The sequence below is a fragment of the Nycticebus coucang genome, chromosome 21, assembly GCF_027406575.1.
Source record: "Nycticebus coucang isolate mNycCou1 chromosome 21, mNycCou1.pri, whole genome shotgun sequence".
Lineage (NCBI taxonomy): Eukaryota > Metazoa > Chordata > Mammalia > Primates > Lorisidae > Nycticebus > Nycticebus coucang.
The window spans coordinates 61,192,489-61,202,954 of NC_069800.1; the positions used below are offsets into that span (position 1 = coordinate 61,192,489).

Consider the following 10,466-nt stretch of genomic DNA (forward strand, 5'->3'; position numbering starts at 1 on the left):
CCCACCCCAAAGCCTGTCTTAAGTCCAGCCCACACTGTCCACCTTCGTTTCATAATGAGCAAATGAAGAAAAACAGGAATGGTCACAGTGCCTGTCCGAAGACAGCATACGTGCCAGGCTGTACAGCCCGCACCTTCCGTGCCTTCTGTCTCTAATCCTCACAGCAACCCCGTGAGGGGGCTGTTGTTTTATCCCCAGTTTACAGATGAATGAACTGAGGCCCCGAGATGTTGAATGAATTTTCCAGTCACATAGTTAGTGCATGTTCAGTCAGGGACGCTCCCCTAGACAGTTGGAGGCCGAAGCCCCAGCTCTTAATACCAAGCTATAAAATGCCCTTAGCCCCAAAGCATTGGAACAGTATTCCTCCTGATGTATGGAAACAAGAAGAAAAAACCCAACCAGGCAGGCACTTGGCCAGAAAGAATCAGAATTCCTCCTAATAATTCACCTCTTCTGAGCCCCTGGCACATGCTGGGCCCCAGGCTACATACACTCGAAGTGTGACGGGGGAGGCGAGCCTCACGGCAGCACTAAAAAGTATATATCATTCCCATCCCCACTGCAGAGAGGAGAAATAGATGGCCAAGAGCGGTCCAGTGACTTGCCAAGGTGCCACTTAGTACCTGGCTGAGTCAAAGGCAAATCCAGACCTGCCTCTGCGGCCGAGGCACGCGCTCAACTACGACTCTTCCCCAAAGCAATGCAGAAAAGCAGAGAGGCCAAGACAAAGTCAGCCCAAGCTAAGGGACAGAGCTCCCCAGGGTGGGCCAGGAGGACAAAGGGGTCCCTGTGAATAGGAAGTGGCAGTCACCACTGCTGGTATTCTCCACACCAGGTACAGAAGTGGAGAGGGTCCTGCGTCCTGGGAATGAGGGGCACAGGTTTCTTTTTGTGGGCCCTGGCCTGTGTTTCTTCTCTGTGCCTCTCTGCACCTAGTACAAGGCCAAGCACATGGTAGATCCCCAGTTAATAGCTGCCATGGTGAAGGAATGACCTGTCCCTTCTGCAAGAGACCTGTATCTGGTGCCACCACAGTTTCAACTTCAGAAGTGGTCTTCAGGGCTCTCTCCTCTGCCCCATCCCTTCAGGGAGCCCCTCAGGCCACCAGTGTCAAGAAGAATGAGGGGCATGAGGAGCAAAGCCTTATGAGCATGGACGTCGCTCCTGTCTGCACACATAGGATTACTTTTAATCCCTTTAGGAAGCCACCGAGGCACACGCCATTATTCCACATTACAGAAAAAGAAAGCTGGGTTGCAGGAGGTTACATTATTTCCCCCGTGCCACACAGCTAATAGATAGGAGCTCTGGAACTCAATTCTGACCTGCTCACCTCCAAAGACCCCACCTTTTAACCACAGAGGGAGAAAGATCTGAAGGTGCTGACTGACCGTTGGAACGACCATGCAGCCGTTACCTGGACACACAGAGGAGAACATTTCAAGGAGAGGGTTATTAACAGGATGTGTTGTTACAAGATGTCACAAATAAGGGAAGCTGGGAAAAGTCTGGTGGATGTGACAATTAAGTTCATTATAATAGCAAAAAGATAAAAAGATAAATATATCACTAGGAAGTTAGATTAATGATGGTGCATCTATGCCAGACTGTAAGGTTCCACAATTACAGTTTCAATAGGAAAGACACTAGTGATCTGCTAAGTGAAGACATCATGTTAGCATACATGTATAGAATATGGCCCCATTTGTATCCATACCAAGGACATGGAGAACTTTGGCAAGGGGTGAGTCATGTGCCCAACCCCTGGCCAGAGGGCAAGTAAGACACTGATTAGACACTCACCCATTCTGTAATAAAATAGGGTGCCACAAGTGCTAGCCACATTTCCATGGCTTAAGTCCATGCCTTGGGCCAGGCCCAGACCTGGAGCTATACACACTTAAAGATGTTAATATCATTTACCTTAGCAACCTTTGAGGTAGGTATTACTATTTCTACCTGTTACAAGTGAGGAAGTGGAAACTTAGTTTGAGTCATTTAGCCAAAGTTCAAAGCAGGGCCAGGTTTAAAGATAAGTATGTCCTACACCAAGGCCATGTTAACCATCACACCTTGATATAACAAGGCTTGACTTTCACGGGATTACCTGAAAGATACATGGCAGGTACTCAGCATACTGAATGCAGGTTGGAAATGAATGGAGAGGAGGCAAGAAGGGGCGCCTTCCCCTTGGGAAAGGTTTGGAAGCAGAAGGAGGCATGGAATGGCCAGAGCAGAGTGTGGAGTTGAACTTGGGCTTCTCCTAGGTCAGTCTCGGGCTTCCCCACAGGAGAGATGAGAGAACACGCTGACAGGGAAGGAACCAGGGCAGGAGAAAGGACTCCAGAAGGACAAAGCACATCTGGAATGGTCACTGCAGAATTCGACCAAGGGAAGGAAAATTAGAGTAAAATTGCTCTTGTCCTCAGGAAGACTCCTGCACGGTCAGGGAACACGTATTGGGAGGACACCCAGAGCAGTTTGTCCCAAACATTGTTCACTTTTTTTTTCAGCATAGTTCCTCTGCTTGTTCTCCAGAATCTGTCTTCCCACATTCCTGTACAAACAAGCCACAGTGAGTAATCACAGGCCCTTGACCCCAGAGCAGACTAGTAATATGTTCCCTTGGAAACTGGGAACAAGTGGTTCCCAGCAAGGGAAAAAGCTTCCTTCTTCCTCAGCAGGTCTTACCCTCTTTGAGGCAAGGACACACTCACTGTGCACACCCCACCTGCACTTACGGGCTCCCAGTCTCATTCAACACTCATCACCACACACATTCAAGTTGCCGCCTCCCGACCAGCAGAAGCCTATTTGTTTGTTCAGGACATGGCTGCTCAGATCTAAACCCTGTCCATTCCAGACTCCCCCACAGCTGAGAGTAACTGTGTGACACATTTCTCGCCCATGAGAATAGGTTCAGGTCCTGAGAGTTGCAATTCGCTGAGGCACCTGGATTCCCATTTCTTTCCAGTGTAGTTTGCTGGAAGAAAGGCCCAAACTCACCAGACCCCTTTGCAGCTAGGTATCTGGGTACGAATCAGGCTCTGCCAATGAGATGCACCTGCACAGTATCCCGAACACAGAGATAAGGGGGGCATCCTTCTGCAGTTCAGGCTGTTTGCGTCTAGTAAACAAGCTTACGGAGATGTGGAGGTTTTCTGGAGTAGCAATCACGTATCCACACACCAGGACAATAAGACTGAGGCTGCAGCTTTCCACATTCCAGTGTCCTGTGACTTGTTTTGTGAAAATATGTTCTGTTTGTTCACACCATTAGTGGAATCCTGTCACCCACCTCTGGCTGTCCCCAAGGGGCAACTCCTCTGCCCAGAAGATGTTGCTATGTCCAGGGAGTCTTTTCTGGGAGCCAGTCCAGTGCCTCCTACCCTGACTTTCTGAGTGATTTTTCAAGCACCAATCCTCTATGTCTAAATGCGCACCAATTGTTTTTTTTAATTAATATTAAATCATAGCTGGTACATTAATGTGATCATGGGCACCATACACTAGTTTTATAAACAGCTTGACACATTTTCATCACACTGGTTAACATAGCCTTCCTGGCATTTTCTTAGTTATTGTATTAAGACAATTATATTCTACATTTACTAAGTTTCACATGTACCCTTGTAAGATGCACCGCAGGTATAATCCCACCAATTACCCTCCCTCTGCCCATCCTTCCCCCTCCCTCCCTCCCTCTCCCCCTTCCCCATATTCTTAGGTTATAACTGGGTTATAGTTTTCATATGAAAGCCATAAATTAGTTTCATAGTAGGGCTGAGTACATTGGATAATTTTTCTTCCATTCTTGAGTGCACCAATTGTTTTCAGCCTGAAATGCAAAGATCTAGAAACATCTTGTTTCCTCTAGTTTCAAACAAAAAAAAAAAAAATTGCTACAAGGGATCAGGAATAAGTGTATGAGGAGGAGAGGTCTCAGGGAAGGCTCCATTTCTTTGAGCCTCAGTTTCTTATTCTGTGGCATATACCAAAAATTAGTATTATCATTGTTGTCAGTTAACATTGTTGAATACAGTGGCAGATGGTATTTGCCAAAGATGGTTGCAACAGTATTTCCCAAGCCACAAGCTCTTCCATGTGAGACCTTACCACTTTCCAAGAGGAGCCCAATCCCCTGCCCTTTGAATCTGGATGGCCTCAGACTCACTAATTACTGAGGGAATGTGGCAAAATGGATGCTGCGTGAATTCCAAGGCTAGGTCAGAGAAAGCTATGAAGCTTCCTCCTAGTTCTTTTGGAAGGTTTGCCCTGCAGATGTGCTATGTGGGAACACAACCACCATGATGTGAAAATCTGAAGACATATGGGGAGCCAATCTTCTGAGCTGAGCCCAGCCCTCAAAACAACTCAGCCCAGCTTCCAGAGGTCATGATCATTCCAGTCCTCAGCTGTTAAAGTCATCCCCAACCATATGAGTCTTCCCAGCTATGATAGACAGACCATGAGTCACTGACCCCCAATAATTCCTATCTCCTGATGTCCACATCTTTGTGTAAAGTGGACATAAGAGCAGGACCTGTTACTTCCTTTTAACTAAAAAATCCAGCAAAAATCAATGAGCTATGACTTCCTTGACTAGTTTGCATTAAATAGCAAAGGTGATAAGACATCAATTTATAATTACAGCAAACTGGAGCAAGAAACTGTCTACCCCTTTCTGGCTTTGAAGCTGCCACATTATGAACTGTCTATAAAGAGGGCCACGTGGCAAGAAACTACAGGCAGTCTCTAGGATCCAAAAGTAGCCCCAGACAACACCTAGAAAGAAAATGGAGACTTCAGTCCTACAGCTGCAACATGAGTTCTGCCATCAACCAGTAGGAGCTTGGAAGTAGACTTTCCCCAATGGAGCCTCTGATGAGACCACAACCCCAGCTGCCATCTGAAGTGTAGTGAGGTGAAACCTCAAGCAGAGGACCCAGTTAAACTGATTTCTGACCTGCAGAAATGGAGAGGTAATATATATGTATTCTTTTAAGCTAAGTGTGGAGTGATTTGCTATGTAGCAGTCGATCATTAATACACCAGCAGAGGTGGAGACACAGCACATGGGCGAGTGGGAAGCCATGCAGACACCTGCAGAGTGCTCCCAGGTGACCAGTAGGGCCAAGTGCCAAGCATCCTAAGCATGGCGGGCTCCCTGCCTTCCTGCATGGTGGACTGTGGCACCAGGTATACCAAGCTTGTCGACGCAGGCAACACTGAGCCACAGTTTATTATTCCTTCATGTATTGCCATCAGAGAGTCAGCAAGAGTAGTTGACCAAGAGCAATAAAGAGTGTTGAGGGGAGTTGATGAGCTTGGCTTTTTCAGAGGGGATGAAGCTACTGATAAACCTACGTATGCTACTAAGTGGCCAGTATGACATGGAATCATTGAAGACTTGGATCTTATGGAAAGGTTTATGGAGCAGGCAGTTTTTAAATATCTTCAAGCTGAACCTGAGGACAATTACTTTTTAATGACAGAACCTCCACTGAATACACCAGAAAACAAAGAATATCTTGCGGAAATTATGTTTGAATCGTTTGATGTCCAGGACTCTACTTTGCAGTTCAGGCAGTGCTGGCCTTAGAAGCATCTTGGACATCAAGATAAGTTGGTGAATGTACACTAACAGGAATAGTCAGAGACAGTGGAGATGGGTTACCCACCTTATCCCAATGGCTGAAGGTTATGTAATCGGAAGCTGCGTCAAACACATCCCAGTTGCAGGTAGAGATATTAGGTATCATTCAACAGCTGCTAAAGGAGAGGGAGGTGGGAATCCCTCCTAATTAGTCACTAGAGATCACAAAAGCCATTAAGAAGAAATAATGTTACGTTTTCCCTAATAAAATCAAGGAATTTGCTAAGAATGAGGTGGATCCCCAGAAATGGATCAAACAGTATACAGGTGTCAATAAGAGCTACCAGAAGAAGTTCATTATAGACAGTGGTTATGAAAGGTTCCTGCGTCCTGAAATATTCTTCCATCCCAAGTTTGCCATCCCAGACTTTATGGAATCCATCTCAGATGTTGTTGATGAAGTAATACAGAATTGTCCCACCCATGTGTGTCATCCGCTGTATCAGAATGTTGTTCTTTCAAGAGGCTTGGCCTATTCCTTGCCACATGGACTGGTCCATGGGACAGCTCACAGGCAAGACAGCCAGAGAAAGTGCCCAAGACTGAACCCAGGATCTTTTTGTAACCTAATGACAAAAATGACATTCCATCACTTTTGCAATAGTTTATTAATGAGATGGGAGGCTCCAGGTCCAGATGGCACCCAAGAGAAAGAGATTACACAGGTTTATGGACACCAGGAGCTGGGAATCAGCTGGGCACCTCCGAGGCTGCCTGCCACAAGAATGTGTTGGGCAGTGGATTTGGCATTAGCCAAGAGGAGATGCTGTAGTCCCCTCTAAATACTCCTGAGAATCCAGCTCAGAATTCGAACAAGCCAGACTCCCCACCGTCATTGTCCTGATTCTCTGACTTGGGAAAATCATTTTCTATAATGAAGTATTTGTGTTGCTCCTGTAAGAACATTCATTATCCCTCTCAGCCTTTGTTCAATTATATTTGTGGCATGGAGCTAATTTTCTTTGCTGACACATTATTCTCCCACTGTGGTGCAAGTGTGGTTCTCATTTGTAAAAAGCTGTCACCTCATTACTTGACCATTAGAGGGCTTTAAAGAGTGGACTTCCAGAAATCATATTTCAATTTTGATTTTAAAATGAGCTTAAGCATGAGGCTTTAGCGATGCTGTGTCCATGTACTTAAAATGCTTCTGGTGGCTGGGGGCAGTGGCTATAATCCCAGCACTTTGAGAGGCCAAGGCTGGAAGATCACTTGAGGCCAGGAGTTCAAGACCAACCTGGGCAACATAGCAAGACCCCATCTCTACAATGGCAGGGGTCTTGTGGTGGTGGATTAGTGACCACTGCCTGGAGGAGACTGGCCCAGACGTAGCCAGACAAACACAAAGCTATCCATGGTCCTCGCTATACTTTCTCTGTGGGCTGGTTTTGGGGCCCTCCTTAGAGGCTTGTCATGCCACAGCAGGAAATCTTTGTTGTTAGAAGAAACGTCCAGACAGGAACTAGCCCTGAGAAAGAAGGATGAAGGCAGCTTCAGGGAGCTGTCCTGGGAGGGACACAGCCAGGCCTGGAAAGGATTGCTGCTGGCCGATTCTCACGTGCTGAGGACAGGTTCACCAACTCATGGCGATGTGCACCCCTGCCAGGCAGTACTTGGTGCCTCAGCTGGCTGCTCGAGCCGTGGGGGTGAGGATCCAAACAGAACAACTTCCCTTGTGCCCCTGACTTCAGCGCCCCACTCAGCTACTCTCTTAATGAGTGACTTTGGATGGGCCACTTCATTTCCCTAGACCTTGTTTTGGCAGAATAAACCAGTTCATGTGCAGAAAGTGCTTAGGATCAGTGTATCAAGTGTCCAGTGCATGAAAGCTATAAGGAGAAATCTCACACACATCATACTGAGTGGGGGCCAAGAAGGCTAGGAGTCAAAGAATACCCGCGGCATAATTTCATTTATGTGAAATCCAAGAAAGTGCAAAAATAATACATTGTCTAGGAATGCAAATATATGCAAACGGTAAAGAAAAACAAAAAAATGGTATGTACAAATGCTGGGGCAGTGTTTATCCCCCTTGGGGGTGGTGCTGGGTGGGGAAAACACTCCAAAGCCTTCTGCTGTCAGTAACAGGCTCCTTCTAAATCCAGGCGGGGCTGGGGGTGGTGGCGTACTCCTGTAATCCCAGCTCTTGGGGAGGTTTAGACAGGAGGATGGCTTGAGGCCAGGAGTTCAAGACCAGCGTGGGAAACGAGGCAAGATTCTCTCTGTACAAAAAATTTAAAAATTAGCTGAGTGTAGTGGTACACACCTGTAGTTCCTACTTCTTAGAGGATTGGTTGAGCCCTGGAGGTGAGGCAGCAGTGAGCTGTGATGATGCCCATTGCTCACCACCCAGAGCAGCGGTGTTCTTTTATATTCCTATTTTTAAAATAGATTAGTCAAGAACTCATGCTAAAAGTTGATGGCATAGAAGGAAAAGGAAAAATAGGGCAATTTAGAGGTCGATTTCCTTTCGGTCTTTCCTTACCAGTAAGCCAGAGGTAGACTGTTTTGGTAGAATGTGCCAGCATCAGGGAGCTAAATAGAGTTGTGCAGTAATTCTACTGTTCAGTTAAGATCAAAATACATATGTACGAGCTAAAAAATACAAGTTATATAATTTTTGAAATTTAGCATGCAAATTAAATGTTCTTATACATTCATTTAAAATTAAATTACACAATATAAAGGTGAATAGTAAAGTTATTCTAATACATTATTTTTTTAATTCTTCGTTTAAATAGTGAGTAAAAATCACCATGACAACTCAAGACAGAGAAATTACAAAAAGAAAGAAAAAGCTTCATATTTTAGTACCTTAAAAGGCAACTTTTACCTGCTTTTTGAACAAGAAACCCCACATTTTTATTGTGTGTGGAGTCCTACAAAATCTGCAAGTGTGTCCCACGTAGGTCTGAGGAGGCCTTGTTTTTCTGTCTCTTGAGTCAGACTCAAGGGCATGTCCAAGGTTTGTTTGTTTGAACGTGCTTTGGGGATCATTTCATAACAGGAACAGGCCCTGGAGAATAACATCCACAGGAGTCCTGCTGTGGAGGGGACCAGGGTGGCCCCTGGCCATGGATGCAGAAAGGTGAAAACAGGACTGGCTTCATCACTTGGGCTCCAAGTGCAGGATGTCAGCAGCACCCCCAGAGTCCCTCGCTCCAAGGGGGAGCTTCCTTAGGGGTCTCTCAGAGGGGTCAGGACTCGCTAGCTCTCCTGGATGCAGTGGGGAGACACAACTTTGGTCTGACACCAAACCCCACTCCTGGCTGCTGCAAACCAGCACAACTTGCCTGGGGGTCAAGAACCCCTTGCTACTGATGGCACTCACCCTGAAGGACAAGCACAGTGCCGGGCACAGAGTACGGAACAAGAAATGAGAATGGGAGCTCTTTACTCAACAGATGTTTCTTCGGCACCACTAAGCACCAGCCACTGTCCTAGGGGGTGGTAATTTCTGCAAGGTGACTAAGGTGGCCAATTCCTCACCCTCATGAGGCTTACATTCCAGCAGTGCACAAATAAATACACACCATGTTGTCCAATAATGATAAACCTTAGGACAGAAAATAAGCCAGATGAGAGAGCAGGGAGCAGTGAGCATGCTCAAGGGTGCTGAGGGTCAGGGCCAAGGCCACAGGTTTCTGCAGTAGCCTCAAGGAAGTGAGGGTGTGAGTGTGTCCATTTGGAGAATTTCAGGCATTCCCAAAGTCCTAAGATACAACATGCCTAACAGAAGTTTTAAGGCACAGCAAGGAGCCCCGTGTGGCTGGAGTGCTGTGATGAGCGCTGGCAAAGACTGTTAGGCTGTGCTGGAGGGTTTTGAGCAGAATAGAGGTGGGATTTCATGCCCAGGTTAAAGGGATAGCCACAGCTGCTGGGCAGATGGCCAAATCTGGGGCACCAGTGATGGGACTACTGTCAACATCCAGGGGAGAGGTGGTAGAGCCCAAGTGGAATGGTCAGACTAGGAGAAACACACAGAGCTTTGCTGAGGCATTGAGGATGACTCCACAGTGAGCCACTGGGAAAAGAAGTGGCTATTAATTCAGATGCAGAAGATAGGTGATGTATGAGAGGGAAACTCACTTCAGATGTCAGCTCAGGTGTTCTTCGAGGAGGCCTGCTAAAAGCTGTCCTGCCGGCCCCCTCATGTTAAGCCTTTACCGTGTGCTAGCCCCTGACCCTGGAAACTTACACTGATTATTGCTTAACAGCCCTGCAAGCTGAGAAGCGTTTATCCCTCTCAGCAGACAAGAACACTGAAGCTTTAAGAGAATAAGTATCTTTTGTCTGAAGTCACTGAGTTCAGTGGCTCATGCCTGTAATCCTAGCACCTTGGAAGGCCAAGGCAGGTGGACTGCCTGAGTTCAGAAGTTCAAGACCAGCCCAAGCAAAAGGGAGACCCCGGCTTTAAAACTAGCCAGGTCTTGTGGCAAGTGCCTATAGTCCCAGCTACTCAGGAGGCTGAGGCAAGAGGATCACTTGAGCCCAAGATACCCAGGGTGACAAAGCGAGACTGTCTCAAATAATAATAATAATAATAATAAATAAAGTCACTGAATTCTTCCCGTTCTTAGGCAGAACTGCCATTTTATTTGATCCTCTATTGCGCAGGCACATGGGTTATTTGAAACTTAACCTTCCTCCACTTCCTTCTGCCAATAAGACCCTCCACCCTTATAATAATGCAATCTGTCAGACTTGCTTCTGCTGTTGTGGTACACTGGAGGGCAAGCCTGTTGAGTAACATCTGCCTTGTATAATCCCCTCCCTTTGAGTGCAGGCAGAACCTGTGACTTTTGTT

At 46.5% G+C, this 10,466-nt stretch overlaps 1 pseudogene; it reads left to right on the plus strand.

Annotated features, from left to right (window-relative positions):
- The first annotated feature begins 5,239 nt into the window (after positions 1–5,239).
- LOC128573545 (actin-related protein 3B-like) lies at positions 5,240–9,941 on the plus strand (annotated as a pseudogene).
- The last annotated feature ends 525 nt before the right edge of the window (positions 9,942–10,466 follow it).